Here is a 15,497-nt window from a genome sequence, read left to right on the forward strand (position 1 = left end):
AGTTGATAGAGCCGAGGGTCCTGATCTTTCGATGAGATGGTGGCTATCGATTTGGTGGAGAGGACTTTCACTATTCGATTACAAACATGCACGACGTTGCACCTTAGCAATCGCTAAACCAATCTCCAAGAGGTTATTAATCATGCCGGAGCACGATCAACCTGACCACGAAGGTCTATTCCTGCAAGCAATCGAAGAACAAGCAAGAATATGATATTTCAATCTAGATATTGCGAATATAGATGAAGTATTGATAAGGGTGGGGATCCGAAAGCGGTCTTGGTCTGGTTATTGGACACAAAGGAAGTACACGAAGTTGCAATGGCTAACTTTTAACTAAACAAATCCCAAGCAAAAAGCTACTAGGTTGATCTACTTATATAGGAGCAAGGGGTTGCGGCCAAGGAGGTGGGAGGACATCCCAAGGCAGCCTAAAACTAACCCTAGGTCGTACAAGGCATGTGGGCCCAAGTGGAGGTGGTGCAACACCTTTGGACTTGCTGTTTGACTCGGATTCTGGTGCAACGTTATATGTTTGGTTGATATCTCCACGCTCCGGACGAATTTGAAGGTGATTCCAATTGGGCCGAAAATCACATAAAATCTACTTTGCAGACGAAAAAGAAGCATCCAATTCGGAGTCCGAATGTAAAAGTTGAATGCGTTTTGGTACATGTATGTGTGTGAAGTCTGAATCTAAGTCTAGAATGTGAAAGACTTGGAATCTATCTTCTCTTGGGCTAAAAGTGACGTGAGAGAACTTCTTGAACAACAACTAATTATTTTATTTGACATGAGAGGACCTCTTGAATAGCACCCAACCATTTCCTCTTCCCTTGTCATCACACGTGGTTCATACAAGTGTTCGGTCATTCTGCATTTAGGTATAAAATAAAAACAAGTGAAGTATTTGTGTTCCGGATAACGTAAACAAATTATTCCATGACTTTTATCAGAAATCACCTCAAATAAATACGTATATGTAATGATTGTGATAATATCCAAGGTAGTCATGTCCTCATCATCTGCATTGTCAGCTCGGCCATTAGTTTAAAATATGTCGCCCTCATGCATGCACTTGCTAGAGAGCTGCATTCAGTACTTCCCTACTTACTAAATTACAATGCAATGATCACATCAGAGACTATAAATTGTTTTCTTAATTTACACACACCGTACACCCGCTTTCCTGAATCAACTTTACGATATCACCATATATCCAACCTTTAGGCGCAACAGGCAACCTACAGTTGGACCGATAGTTCAGTAAGAAAGAACATTTAGCACAAGGTAATAAAAACTTGAAGTGAACACCGAAAACATTGATGCTCGAATGACTACTAATATCATATGAAAATATGCAGAATGATAGTAAGAGGTCAAGCCAATAAAATGGAAGACGTTTGCAACTACACAACGACACATTAGCAAATTAGTACGTTTTTTCGGCCAACACATAAGAAACTACATGACTATCACGTAGTGAGGATCAGAGTGGGTGGCTCCAAGAACTAGAATTAGACAAATTGTAGATCATCAATCATTAGGAGCTGGATCCCATAGATCTCGTCTCCTGGTCTGCAAGCCAACAAAAAAATGCAGGAAGACTATAAGCACATATGCAGCAAGAACGTCATGGCAATGGTAGTAGATGATTGAGCGCATTGTAAATAATGGGGCAAACTCACCTCAAGTAGATCGCGTTAGAATAGAAGCAACATAGAGAGTGGTGGTGGCATTTAACGACCTTTATGTTGAGCCTTCAAAGCGGTATAGAAAATAGAGACAGGCCATTACCAAACTTGCTACATACTTTCATTTGTTATGTTACTTAGGAGATGTTATTGCACATATTTTCCACTTTACCATCTGGGCGATTGATGTGTTATGTCAGCTTGACTACGATTTTCTTTTCTCTCCTTATTTTCTTGTATTAACCTGGTGGCCAGCGGCAAGTGAAGGCAAAAAAGAAGGTGCCAAAGGATTTAATTAGGCGGAAGGTGATTAGGTTGTAGTACACACCGAGTGCATCCATAAGAGTCTACATTAAAATGCCACAGAAGGTGAGATTGGGCATGGTATTGATATACTTTTCTTAAAAGATATTGTATTGAATTTCTGGTTTGGACATACTTATGATTGTTTTCTTATAACTGCATCATAGCATGTAATTTTGTAGACCGTTTGGGATAAGATGATGGCTATGAATGTGAGAAATCGAGTTTTTTGCTTCCAGAAAATGCACACCAACAAAATCCTTTTTTAAAAAGGAGGATCTCCCCCGGCTTATCTTTTCGGCTTCATTTGTATGATTAAAATTTGGCTTCAAACCAACTAAACTAAAGAGTTTTTTTTCTTGTCCACTCTTCAGTTGCTAAATTATGATTCATAGTTATAGTGCATCTTGGAAATGTTATGGTAATTTTGGTTACAGGGTTGACGATACATCTATGGATATTATACTCAAAGATAGTCCATCGTTCATTGGAGGTCAATTTGGCGCAAATGTGGTGATGAAGGTTCGACCTACAGTTTTGGATTTCCCTTGACTAATTCAGTGGAGCTTCCTTTGTGACATATGTCGCATGCTAATGTGAGCTTTCTCATTGCATACAAATTTTTAGGAGAGCAAAAAGGGAAAAGATGTTACGGTTTCCTTGCAGCCCAATTTTCACACTCTTCCCAGGTTAATATCCACTCTTTGGACCAACTTTATGTTGCCTTTTCTCTTTACACACCTAATCAAAACTGAACCAAGAGGCATCACATAGGTTTAGTTGGCGCATGCGAACATGGTTTAAGATATGATGTTTCTTGGAGAGAGGAGATTAACCTTTTTTCCATTTCATGGTTTATTAACTACAATATTGATCGATGACACATTCTGATGCTTCAGCTTTGTTTTTGCCTTCTTGTCATTGAATTAGTTAATATAGTAAGAAAGCATACTGAATGGGAGTCGAAGGAATTCTGATGTCAACTCGCAGTTAGAAAAATTTAAAATTAAACTTTAGACAAGTATCAAATTAAAGAACCCAATATAGAACCGTAGTTAAATAGAGGCCGAGCAAAGAGGGAAGGTGAGAAACAAATTACAATTGCTATTGGTGCAACGTTACAAATTTTAGCTTAGCCATCTATCAGATTTCTTGACTCAAATTCCAGCTAGCAAAGAAGATGATTGAATCCCGAGAAAATACATACTAAACTAAATAGAGACTCATTGATTTACCTAGATTAAATTATTTATAAAACATCATGCATGAACTTGTTTTAGATACATGACAAAATTTAGCTGAGGTAAGCCTTCCTGGAATCTTACGCAAATTGTGAAGTGGACTTCTACAATTTAGACCAAGGAGAAATGACGAAATGATTCTTCGCATTCCATATGCTATGCTGCAGAACACCGTTAAAAAGAAAGTTAATAAATCCTTCGCGACGAACAGTCTATGTAATGAACGATTAATAGAACAAAGTAGTTTCAACCATGGTTTCCTATTTTATTTTGTACGGTTTATGGAACACACACCATATTTTTAATGCACTAACAAAGTAACAGAAAGGGAACCATGGTATGAGCGCTATAGAATTGAAAATTTGCAGCACACCCTTTAGGAGACTAGGTAGCAAACAATCGGAAAAGTTCCACAGAAGTTTCAGTTTTCTTTCCCACAGTTTCTATCCAGGCAGCACGCTGTAGCTTTAGCACTAAATGTAATACTCTCAATCAAAGTAATAGAAAGAGAAACATTGTCTAGATGCTATATAATCATAGATACAAGCAAGGAAAGGAAAGGTACCTTCCACAGGGCCGACAACGAACGACTCAGGAAGAAGAGCACATGGAACTCAATCATTCATAGAAGAAGAGAATTTTGAACACGCTTACACTGCAATAACCAAGAAACTTATAATCAAGTTAGAGAGTACTTACATCTATCTATGCACTATGCACCTTCGACACGTCAATCACCTATGCATCCCCGCCCCCTTTGATAACAGAGGAAGTAATCAAATGTCTATATGTCCCTTTACTAAATTTCTGAACCTCTAGGTCGTGGTGCATCGTCTTGCTGCAGATTGTCATAAGGAGTCATTCACATGGTTGGAATCTTCACCTTGCAAGCTAAGCATGATAAATTGTTCTGCTGTCAGCTTATAAATACGAATACTTGGTGAATAGACTACTAAAGAATGCCATATGTGAAGCAAGAGAAACCCGGTAACAAAGGATCAATTGTAGTAACTTATGTTGACCACCAACTTTCTCACTCAGACGATGCAAAGATAGTAGTAAGACAGAACTGGGTAACTTATCTATAGATAAACATAAGATGGGGTTATTTGTTTGACTAATTACAACTGCGTGTCTTTTCAAAAGAAAACACAATTGCATGCCAATGAAATCACACTTTCTAAACCACAATAATGAACAATAACCAATACAAAGTTTGGAGCGCCAAATTGGTACCCATGTGGATAAATATGCAATTTTACATTCCCATAATCTAGCTACCTTTGCATTGAATAATGCACTTCTTCAGTACGGAGCAATTAACAACATGTGGAAAGAAAAAATCCCAAAAGGGAGCAAGTAAGTCAGATTTTCTGCAAGTGGATCATGGTCACCTGGTTCATATTTCTATGAGTTCACTTCCTCCCTGGCTGGAAGATCATTAGAACCTCTTCCATCACTGGAGAACACTGAAAAAGGAAACAATTTGGTGATAACATTAGCCTTGCTAAGTGAATTCCATGAATCATATAAGCCTTGTGATGAGGACATGACTACCTTGGATATTATCACAATCATTGCATATGCCTATTTATTTGAGGCAATTTCTGATAAAAGTCATGCAATAATTTATTTATGTTATCCGGAACAAAAATACTTCACCATTTTTTATTTTATGCCTAAAGGCAGAATGGCCGAACACTTGTATGAACCACGTGTGATGATAAGGAAAGAGGAAATGGTTGGGTGCTATTCAAGAGGTCCTCTCATGTGAAAGGAAATAATTAGTTGTTGTTCAAGAAGTTCTCTCACATCACTTTTAGCACAAGTGAAGATAGAGTCCAAGTCTATCACATTGTGGACTCAGATTCGGACTTCACACACATGCGTGTACCAAAACGCCAAGAACTTTTACATCCGGACTCCAAATTGGGTGATTCTTTTTGGTATGCAAAGTAGATTTCATGTGCTTTCTATCCCAATTGCAGTCACCTTCAAATTCGTGAGGAGCGTGGAGATATCGACCAAACAACATAACGTTGCACCAGAATCCGAGTCAAATAACAAGTCCAAAGGTGTTGCATCACCTCCACTTGGGCCCATAGGCCTTGTACGACCTAGGGTTAGTTTTAGGCTGCCTTGGGATGTCCTCCCACCTCCTTGGCCGCCACCCCTTGCTCCTATATAAGTGATCCACCTAGTGGCTTTTTGCTTGGGATTTGTTTAGTTAAAAGTTAGCCATTGCAACTTCGTGTACTTCGTTTGTGTCCAAGAACCAGACCAAGACCACTTTCGGATCCCCACCCTTTTTCAATACTTCATATATATTCGCAATATTCAGATTGCAATATCATAGTCTTGCTTGTTCTTCGATTGCTGGCAGGAATATACCTTCGTGGTCAGGTTGATCATGCTCCGGTGTGGTTAATAACCTCTTGGAGATTGGTTTAGCGATTGCTAAGGCGCAACGTAATGCATGTTTGTAGCTGTATCATCAAAGTCGTCTTCATCAAATCGATAGTTATCATCTCATCGAAAGATCGGGACCCTCGCCTTTATGGTCCTATCAAGTGGTATCAGTTTTGAGGTTGCTCGCTGAGAATTTCCAGTTGTCCCTATATTAGATTTATTTTTCTTACCTATTACCCAAGAAAAACCACAAAAAGAGTTAGATCTAGTCATACTTTGTCCAAGCCAGTCTGAGCCTGTGCAGTTTTCTTTTTAGTGCTTGCATAGTTGAATTATGGGTTGCATCGTCGTGTCAAGTTGCTGGTCTTAGCGTATAGTTTTTTAGAGTTTCGAGTTCTGTTCACAAGTTGTCACACCGCCGCCGCACCATCTTCATCGATGTTGCCATATACCACCGCCACGCCACTGTCATCCCTTCCGTTGTCGCACACCACTATCCATCAATTTACACCGTTCGCATCTACGCTTGATCCAATCTGCACCTTATCTGTTTTGTTGGAGAGAAGAGAAAAAAAGTGAGAGCAAAAAAAGAGAAAAAAAGAAATAAAAAAGTGTGAGAAAAACAAAGAGAGAAAGTATAAAAAGGTGAGAGAAAAAAAGAGAGAAGAGAAAAAAACACAAATTTCGGATCTATCTAGACTCAATCCCGTATCTGAATGCGGATTGGAAACTCTTTTGCGCTGTGTTCAGTAAAACAAGTGTATCTTCCTCATACGAAGTTCGTTTTGCCTCCACGAGTACTCAAATTCGAGCTATCGAAGAGACGCCTCTGAATAGTTTATCTATTTAGCTCACTATTGACACCTCAAAATCGGCTTCTAGATAGGACTTTTTGCCCTCCAAACATTAGGAATACTGTTTGTCAATAATTTTTAGGTCTGTTCCAGAATTTTTTGAGTCCTCATACGATGTCAAAATTGAGTTATTCTTTTTGCATTCGAAAGCTTGAGTCAGTAGCATTTTTGAGAAAAAATATCAGAAATTTAACATCATATTTTCAAGAAGGAAGTTCTAGAAATAGTTTTGGTTTATTGTGCTTGGGGGTCATTTATCATCACTATCTTTACTGTCATTGTGATCTTCACTTATATCTTCCTATCTAGAGCTACTTCATATCATCCATTGCTGCTATTTGTGCTTTGATGTGACTCCGTTAGTGTTCTAGGCTCGCGTATCTAATACGGTCTAGCCTAGGATCATCACAGTACCGTCGTTGAGCGTTTATTAAGCATTGCATCTCTGAATTAATTATTGCTAATATTTTTGCTACCATATATAAGCCTTCCAAGCTCCACATATTTCTACACTGTGTATACATACGTTCACCCGGTAATCGCTTTACTAAATCGTCGGAGATATTGACACCGTGAGTTGCCGGTCACGACCTGCTGCATGGTAAGAATTTGTAAGGCAATGCTATTTGCTTTATTGTGAGTGTTTTATCATCACATCCTAGTAGTTCATAGGAACAATATTCTTGGATTTTTGTTTCTTGTTCCTACTAGTCATGACATGATCCAGAGTTATCAGTTCATGGGTTTCTTCGATCGTGGGAGATGTGCCACCACAACAACTATTACGAGAGGTGCAGAGAGATACAAATGCACATCATGAGGTTAATGTTTCTATATCACCATTTAATGGTCGTTTTAGACCCGCTTTATATATTACATGGGAATTTGAAATAAATGATATATTTGCTTCCCATAATTTTGCTGAACATAAGAAAGCTCAGGCCGCGGTTGGTTCTTTCACTGGTTATGCTTCAGTTTAGTGGAGTGGATATTGTCGGTTACACCCTGATTATATACCTACTACTTGGGATGATATGAAACTTGCCATGAGACACACATTCATTCCTTCTTATTATACTCGTGACATGATTAAAAAGTTACAACATTTAAAACAAGATAGTGACACCGTAACAAAATATTATGATGATTTACAAACAACCTTGTTGCATTCCTCATTAGAAGAAAGTGAAGAAGATTTTATGGATAGATTTTGGGGAGGATTAAACTATGATATCCAGGAGCTACTAATTCATGAAAAGTGTTATCCTATGGATTGTTAATTTTGTCTTCATTGCAAAGCTGAACAGGAAATAAAACAGCGTGTTACCCACAAGGGGAACGAGATCAAGGTGCACATTCCAAGAGTTGATGCGATTGTTCCTTCCACTACTAGGCTTATTATGACATCCACATCAATTGTTGTGACGACTACATCACCTTCACCATGTGGCACATCACCACCGAGAGTGCCTACATCAACTGAGTTGATCATAATAGGTAATGACAAAGGTAGTGATCTTCCACCTCCACATGAGTATGATGAATGTCTTGTCAACTTGAATGCACCCTGTGATGAGCCACCTATTACTTTGATCACACCACCTATTTTAGAGAACTACGTTGATGATTTGACTTTGCCGTGTGATCAAACAACTATATCAACAATTTTGAGTGCACCCAATTAACTATTGGTGAGAAATAACCATGTGAAAAGGGGAACAAATCAAATTTGGATCAAATATGTTCGAAAATAATTGTGCCAATGTTTAATCATTTTGATATGACCTCCAATCTTGATGATGATTCTATGTCAAATGACATGTTGCATGTTTGCTTATTTCAGCCTGTAATAGCATGTACATTTGAATCAATTCAATTTTCTTCACCAATGTTGGGATGATTTAGTGATGAGCATTGTCAACCTTTTGATATAAATAAGAGCTTCACTTATATGTGCCAACTGAGTTGCAATATTTTCATGTGTTCTATTTTTTGTGATAATATTTTGGCATTATATTTCATAACATATGAAAGTTACTCATGTATACATGTGTCCTATGTGCAAAAACCAAGGGAAGTAAAAATGGATGACATATACATATACAACACATACACCTTGTCTCTTTTGTTAGCCACATTTCAGATTAAGCAGCGCCGAGGACGGCTTTATTTTCAAAAAGGGAAGGATGATGAGGATATGAATACCTTGGATATTATCACAATCATTGCATATGCGTATTTATTTGAGGTGATTTGTGAGAAAAGTCATGCAATAATTTATTTATGTTATCCGGAACAAAACTACTTCACCTGTTTTTATTTTATGCCTAAATGCAGAATGTCCGAACACTTGTATGAACCACGTGTGATGACAAGGGAAGATGAAATGGTTGGGTGATATTCAAGAGGTCCTCTCATGTCAAAGGAAATAATTAGTTGTTGTTCAAGAAGTTCTCTCGCATCACTTTTAGCCCATAAGAACATAGAGTCCAAGTCTCTCACGTTCTGGACTTAGATTCGGACTGCACAGACATGCCTTAACCAAAACACAAAGAACCTTTTCATCTGGACTCCGAATTGGGTTGTTCTTTTTTGGATGCAAAGTAGATTTTATGTGCTTTCCAGCCCAGTTGGAATCACCTTCAAATTCGTCCGGAGTGTGGATATATCGACAAAACAACATGACGTTGCAGCAGAATCCGAGTCAAACAACAAGTCCAAAGGTGTTGCATCACCTCCACTTGGGCCCATAGGCCTTGTACGACCTAGGGTTAGTTTTAGGGTGACGTGGGACGTCCTCCCACCTCCTTTGCCTCCACCCCTTGCTCCTATACAAGTAGACCAACCTAGTAGGTTTTTTGCTTGGGATTTGTTTAGTTAAAAGTTGGCCATTGCAACTTCGTGTACTTCGTTTGTATCCAATGACCAAATGACCAAACTAAGACCGCTTTCGGACCCCCACCCTTATAAATATATCGTCTATATTTGCAATATCATATTCTTGCTTGTTCTTTGATTACTTGTAGGAATAGACCTTCGCGGTCAGGTTGATCGTGCTCCGGCATGGTCAATAACCTCTTGAAGATTGGTTTAGCGATTGCTAAGGCGCAACATCGTGCACGTTTGTAGTCGGATCGTCAAAGTCGTCTCCACCAAATCGATAGTCACCTTCTTATCGAAAGATCGGACACCCTAGCATCTATCACCTTGCGAGTAACATTTCAGTAGCAAACATGAGGAAAATGCTTTGGAACAGGGAAAACATATTACCTTCAGCAAAAAACAATGTTTCAGCATTCATGCTGATTCTTGTACCACGAGATTCAAATTTTTTGGGTCATTCTTCTAATAAATCATCCATCCCCAGGATATCAAATACTTCCACATGAAAATGAAGAAGAAGAAAAACATGGCAGAAATTACAATGGTTCACAGGATTCAGGGAACAGAGTAGAACAAACCCTTCAGCTAATCTACACATGTGTAAGAAACAACAAGCAAAGCAATAAAAAGGAAGAACGATGGGATGATAGGACATGCGAATAGACTATAAGAGGCATAGGAAAACATTCTATTTTATTAATCAATAATCTTTTCATGACATAGAAGTGGAGAATGCAGAGCACACAAATGTAATGCAACCAATAGCCGGTCAACAAACAAGAGGAAGCAGTAAATAATGAAGCAAAACAACATATCAATAGCGATGCAAAATAAAGACATAAGACAAGCAGACACTCAGCAACCTATCGAACGTGAATTGTTAACGGTTCCCACGATGAATTTGTCGAACTCCACAGAAGTGGATTAGGGGCCATAGAAAATCTATTTAATATATATACCAAGAAGAACAGGCTTTGTCCAACATCATCGCTGGTTTTGGCATTTTTGCCAAACAGACAACACCACACAAGCAAAATAAATGACAAACGCACAAGCCGAGATAGAGGACCGGGAAGAGCTCATCTTGAAGTCTCAGCGTGTGCTTCCCAAGGCACACACATTGTCTTGAACACTGCGCGTGTCCGTAGTCTGCTCCAACGCTTGTTGACAATCATCAAATCCTCACAATTGATATAGACTTCTCTTTTGCCAACAAAACCAATAACTTTGTGTCATTTATTAGGTACAAGATGTAATAGAACAACACCAAAAGTATCTCTTCTCCAATCCCATTCTCGGTAGTAACAATCTGGGAGAGATAAACCATACTATTTCTATTTCCTTGAAGTGTGTAAATACTGCAATACTACGAAGGGAAAATTCACAGAACCTGAGTGCTCACCTAGGACTTAAAAAACATCTATTGCTTCTCAAACTGTCCACACCATTTTGAAACATCCACTCTCTACAGCAAAAACAAAAGGAAACCACCAAACTGAGTATTGTATCAACCACTAAACAACAATCTAGAAAGGTGTGGAGTTGAGAACATGCCCATATGAAGCTCCCGTTTGAACAGTTGAACCACCATCTGCAAACTAAACATTCATCAAGCACACATGAACATGAACCTGCACTAAATCCAAAAAGAAGAAGACATATGTAACACAGGAAGAATTTAATCTTTTGACAATAACTACTCTCTGGCACACCAAAACAAGATAGCCCCCCACGGAACAAATGAGAGAGAGAGGGGGAGGGAGGGAGGGATGGAGGAGAGAGAGAGAGAGCACCTTGTTCTTCACCAAGCTCTTCCTCAAGATTCATCCCCTTTTCCTTTTAGCTCTGACCTGCACACATGTGTTTATAAACACCATAAATCCAAGGAGTACAAATTGGGGAAGAAGATGAGATCTTCGTTGCCTCATGGCCATCCCGCCCATCCTCCCATGCTCCATGCCCACCACAAAGACCACACCGCCCGCTGCTCTACTATGGTAGGGACCTGCACACGATCCAGAAGCATAGTGCGCGGCAACACCGAATCGAGAAACATGTAGAGAGATGGAAAATGGTGCAGCTCGAGGGAAGGACGCCTTTGTCGTCTCGTGCCCGAGCGGCGCATCTTCGTAGCTCGACGCCGCCACCACCACTGCTCCTCTCGCCTCTTCGCAGCTCGACACCACCACCTCCGCTCCTCCCCTTCGCGTTTCTCCTCCTCATGCATAGGATCCAAGGATTCAAGGTGGCGGATGGCTCGAGGTGGGGGAGCCGCGGCGGCTCCAGGTCGGCGGCTGGCTCGAGGTGAGGGAGCGGTGGACGCGGCGTCAGCGGCGACATGGTGGTGGTGGCGAGCATGGAGAAGGGGAGAAGGGGACGAGACAACGACGGGAGAGGTGGGGGTCGCGTGGGAGAGGCGAATGGGTTGGCGCAGGGCTCGAGGGGGAAGGGGATTGGGGGTTAGGGTTTTCACAACGCTCCGTGCACGTAGGTTATTCTATTACGCTGATCGGAGGCAAACTCACTTCATTTACCTCGGTCTACATCCAACGAGTCCCACCTGTCATTGATTCTTGATGAAACGAAGGATGTGCAACACGAATGAACGATGCAATGGATACCAACGTAAAAATTGTACCACGGTAAAGAAAATCGAACGATGGAGAAGGATTAGCGATGGCAAGGGCTCGAGAATGGCGGGTAGCCTAGCCTCTTTTATAAGAGAAATGTGGTGGTCTTACCACCACATTGCGCGATTATGCCGTTTTTACGTGTTCCACGCACAACGTTGGTCCCTGCATGGTTGCTACTGTCCAGATTCGGTGCTCGTAAGGCGTACAACATGTGGGCTGGGTACCAATCGAATGGACCTCTTTGTCTAGTATCGTCAGGGGAAAGGCATTGATCGGGTACTTACCTCGGGTATGTTATATAACGCGAGTCGTGGATGACACGAAAGTTTCCCGGATCTCGTGGGTACAGCATACAACCTATGCAGAGTGTAAAACTATTCGAATAGTCGTGTTCACGGTCAAGGATAGTTGGGTGGTGCTGCTTAAACTACGTCGAGTCATTTCCGCATAAACCAAGTGTGTGTGTGTGTGTGTGTGTTTAATGGTGTTAATATGAAAGAGTTGATATGACCAAGTTTCGTGACTTGCCATATCGGGTGAACCTGGAGTGTTTAGCCCTTTACAGATACATTGATACATGTAACCCGTTCTTCTAAACAACATCTAGCTTATGTTGCACATCCATGATCATGTTTATATATAGTTAAGATATTATCCCCCAAACTGCATATATTCTACCAACTTCATTGTTCATATCATGGGCTGTTTGCGACTACATTCAAAGTACTCACTGGCTTGCCACTGGTTATATTATTGACCAAACAAGGAAGGACCGGAGTTTGGAGACAAGTACGTCTTCAGAGACGACCCTGCGAACTAGGACGCTTCCCAGTCAGAATGCCTGTTGGTGTAGGCTGATGTCATGGGCACCCGCTTATCCCTAAGTTTTCCGCTACTAGTTGTATCAATGTGATTTGGCCTTATAGGCCCTACCTTGTGAACTTGACCCTTCGGTCATGTGTTGTAATAATTCGGTACTTGGATGTATGTAACGACTAAGATGCGGTCCTTTCCGATTTAGGGAACGAGGCCCCAAAATGGAAAGAAGCGCATCTAAGCGTTTCGCAAGCACGATAACATAGCACATACATAATAATAGAATGACAAATAGGGAATCATCTGCCATCTCATAGATAATATCAGAGTTTACATCACACATTTATTCAAACAAGGTAGTTCCGCTATGGACAACATAACATGAGAAAAGGCTATGCTACCCTGCATGCTTGCCCACGATCACGACCATGCCTGAGTCTTCTGGATAGTTCACGTACAGGCGGTCGTTCTCCTCATCGCACTGCCACGCCAGCTGCGTGCCCTCGGGATCACCTGTGTGGGGGCGTACCTATACCTGTTGGTGTGTTGAAGTAATCTGTGAGCCACGGGGACTCAACAATCTATGACCTCGGTGCTAGAACTAGTCAAGTTATTAGGTAAGGAAGGTTCAATGTTTAGGTTGCAGCATCCTAAGCATTTATGGTGACTAACTTACGTAGAACAAGTATTGATGGTGGTCTACGCTAGCGGGCAATAACTAGCTGATCATAAGGTGATCCTGAACACCTACTTATGTCAATCATAACCCCACCATGTTCCCGATCGAAGAGAGGTCTTCGAAGGGGACAGTCACGGTTACGCACTCAATTGGCAATTTTATTAGATTAAGTTCAAGTTATCTATAACCGGATGTTAACAAATATTCCAAGTTGCCACATAACCGCGGGCACGACTTTCCGAAAGATTAAACCCTACAGGGGTGCTCCAACTAGTCCATCACAAACGGTCACGAGCCGCAAAGTAATCCTCTATCACGAATCTCGTGATCTCGTCGGATTCCTCAGAGGAAAACCTCAACTCTCGGGAGAAACAAAGCTTCACCGGGATTCCTATACGCAAGATATATCGCTAAGGTAAGACAAGACTAGCAGGACCTCCTGTCGTGTCGACGACCCCGATAAGAGCCGCGTGTCTCAGTCTCAGGACATGACGGATGGAACTAGCTACGAGAACCAAACCTCAAGTTTCCTTGTGGTGGCCCCGCACGCAAACCAGGTTGGACCAACACTCATGAGGAGCACTGGCCCGGGGTGTTGATTAAATTCCTCGGGGTAGCTATTCCCTATGCAGATTATTATTAAGTGATTAGCAAATTAAACCAATGTTGGGTCCTGCCGGACAAGTCTTAACACTACACGATTTATCAAGGGGGTCCCCATAACAACCCCGAACGTGTTAGGAGCGATCAGTTATGGAATCAAACACCGGTAGCCGGAAACTATGGCGGCAATAACGGAACAAAACACCCGGCAAGAGGCTAGGCCTTCCGTTATTTACCAAGTATATAGGTGCATTAATTAAATAACTAATTTAACATAATGATATCAAACTCATGTTATCACATGAGACAAATGCACCTGCAACTAGCAACGCTAACATTAGTAGTTGAGCAAGCCTACTTAGCCATTCAATGTTTGCTAGGAGGGGAAAGTGTTTGTATTTCATGGCAATATTAGGAGGCAATTAATTCAGTGGTAGGCAGCGAGCATAAGACGAAGGAAACGCGGATCTAGCATAACAAGACTAGAGATGGAATCAAGGTCATATCATCTTGCCTGTGATGTCTTCAGCTTGGAACTGCTCTTGTTCGTCCCGCACGTACTCTCCCGGATCCACGTAATCGCTCTCCGATCTCGGTGCTACCCAACATAAAAATAGCATCCAATGAACAACAACACAACAAGATGCAACAAGCACATGATGCATGATATGAGAATGTAGCATGCAACTCTATTCTAGTCACTTGCACATGCATGAGAAGAAACTACAAACTTCTGGACAGAACTGCACTCTAAGCTATCTTGACATGCATGAGGATGACATGAGCAGATGCATCACGCGAAAACGATGCAAAAACGTATAAAGAACGTTACGAACGGAGCTACGGATCAACCGGAAACAACGAAACAAGAAATGGAGTCCTACGTATCAAATCCATCACAACACACTCCAATGGCATACTTCTGGTATTCCTAGGTTGCCAAAGCACAAAACAAACAAGTAGGGATGGGGTGGTGCAAGGAATTTCACCACACCATCAACTATGCACTCACAAGCATCAAAACATCATAACTATACATTCTGTCACAAACAACAACATAGCAGTTTGTGAGCTACATGCAAAGCACCTACAACCACACAAATGTGCCAAATAAGATATGTGGCAGAAGCTATTCAAAATCTCTACAAGCATGAGCAAAATATAATACAAAGGAGTCACACACAGAAAGTTCTATAGCTGCTAACTTGGACAAAAATATCAGTTTTCACGGACTTAGTGAAATTCTCAGATTCTCACTAGCTGTTTATGCTCTGAAGCATTTTGACAGCACCCAAAAAAATATCTACCGGAAGCCTAATGGAATGAAAATTGACAGAGAGCTACACAACCACAAAAGCTACAACTTTCCAGTTGATAGCAAG

The 15,497-nt window shown here is 40.9% G+C and overlaps 1 long non-coding RNA gene across 1 annotated transcript; it reads right to left on the minus strand.

Moving 5' to 3' along the window:
* Positions 1-5,725: 5,725 nt before the first annotated feature.
* On the minus strand, positions 5,726-10,932 carry LOC123410967. The gene is made up of 3 exons (XR_006613147.1): positions 10,787-10,932; positions 9,772-10,587; positions 5,726-6,194 (listed from the first exon to the last, which is right to left on the minus strand). It is a non-coding gene; the product is annotated as an uncharacterized LOC123410967 (long non-coding RNA).
* Positions 10,933-15,497: the final 4,565 nt, after the last annotated feature.

The sequence above is a fragment of the Hordeum vulgare genome, chromosome 7H, assembly GCF_904849725.1.
Source record: "Hordeum vulgare subsp. vulgare chromosome 7H, MorexV3_pseudomolecules_assembly, whole genome shotgun sequence".
NCBI classification, from domain to species: Eukaryota; Viridiplantae; Streptophyta; class Magnoliopsida; order Poales; family Poaceae; genus Hordeum; species Hordeum vulgare.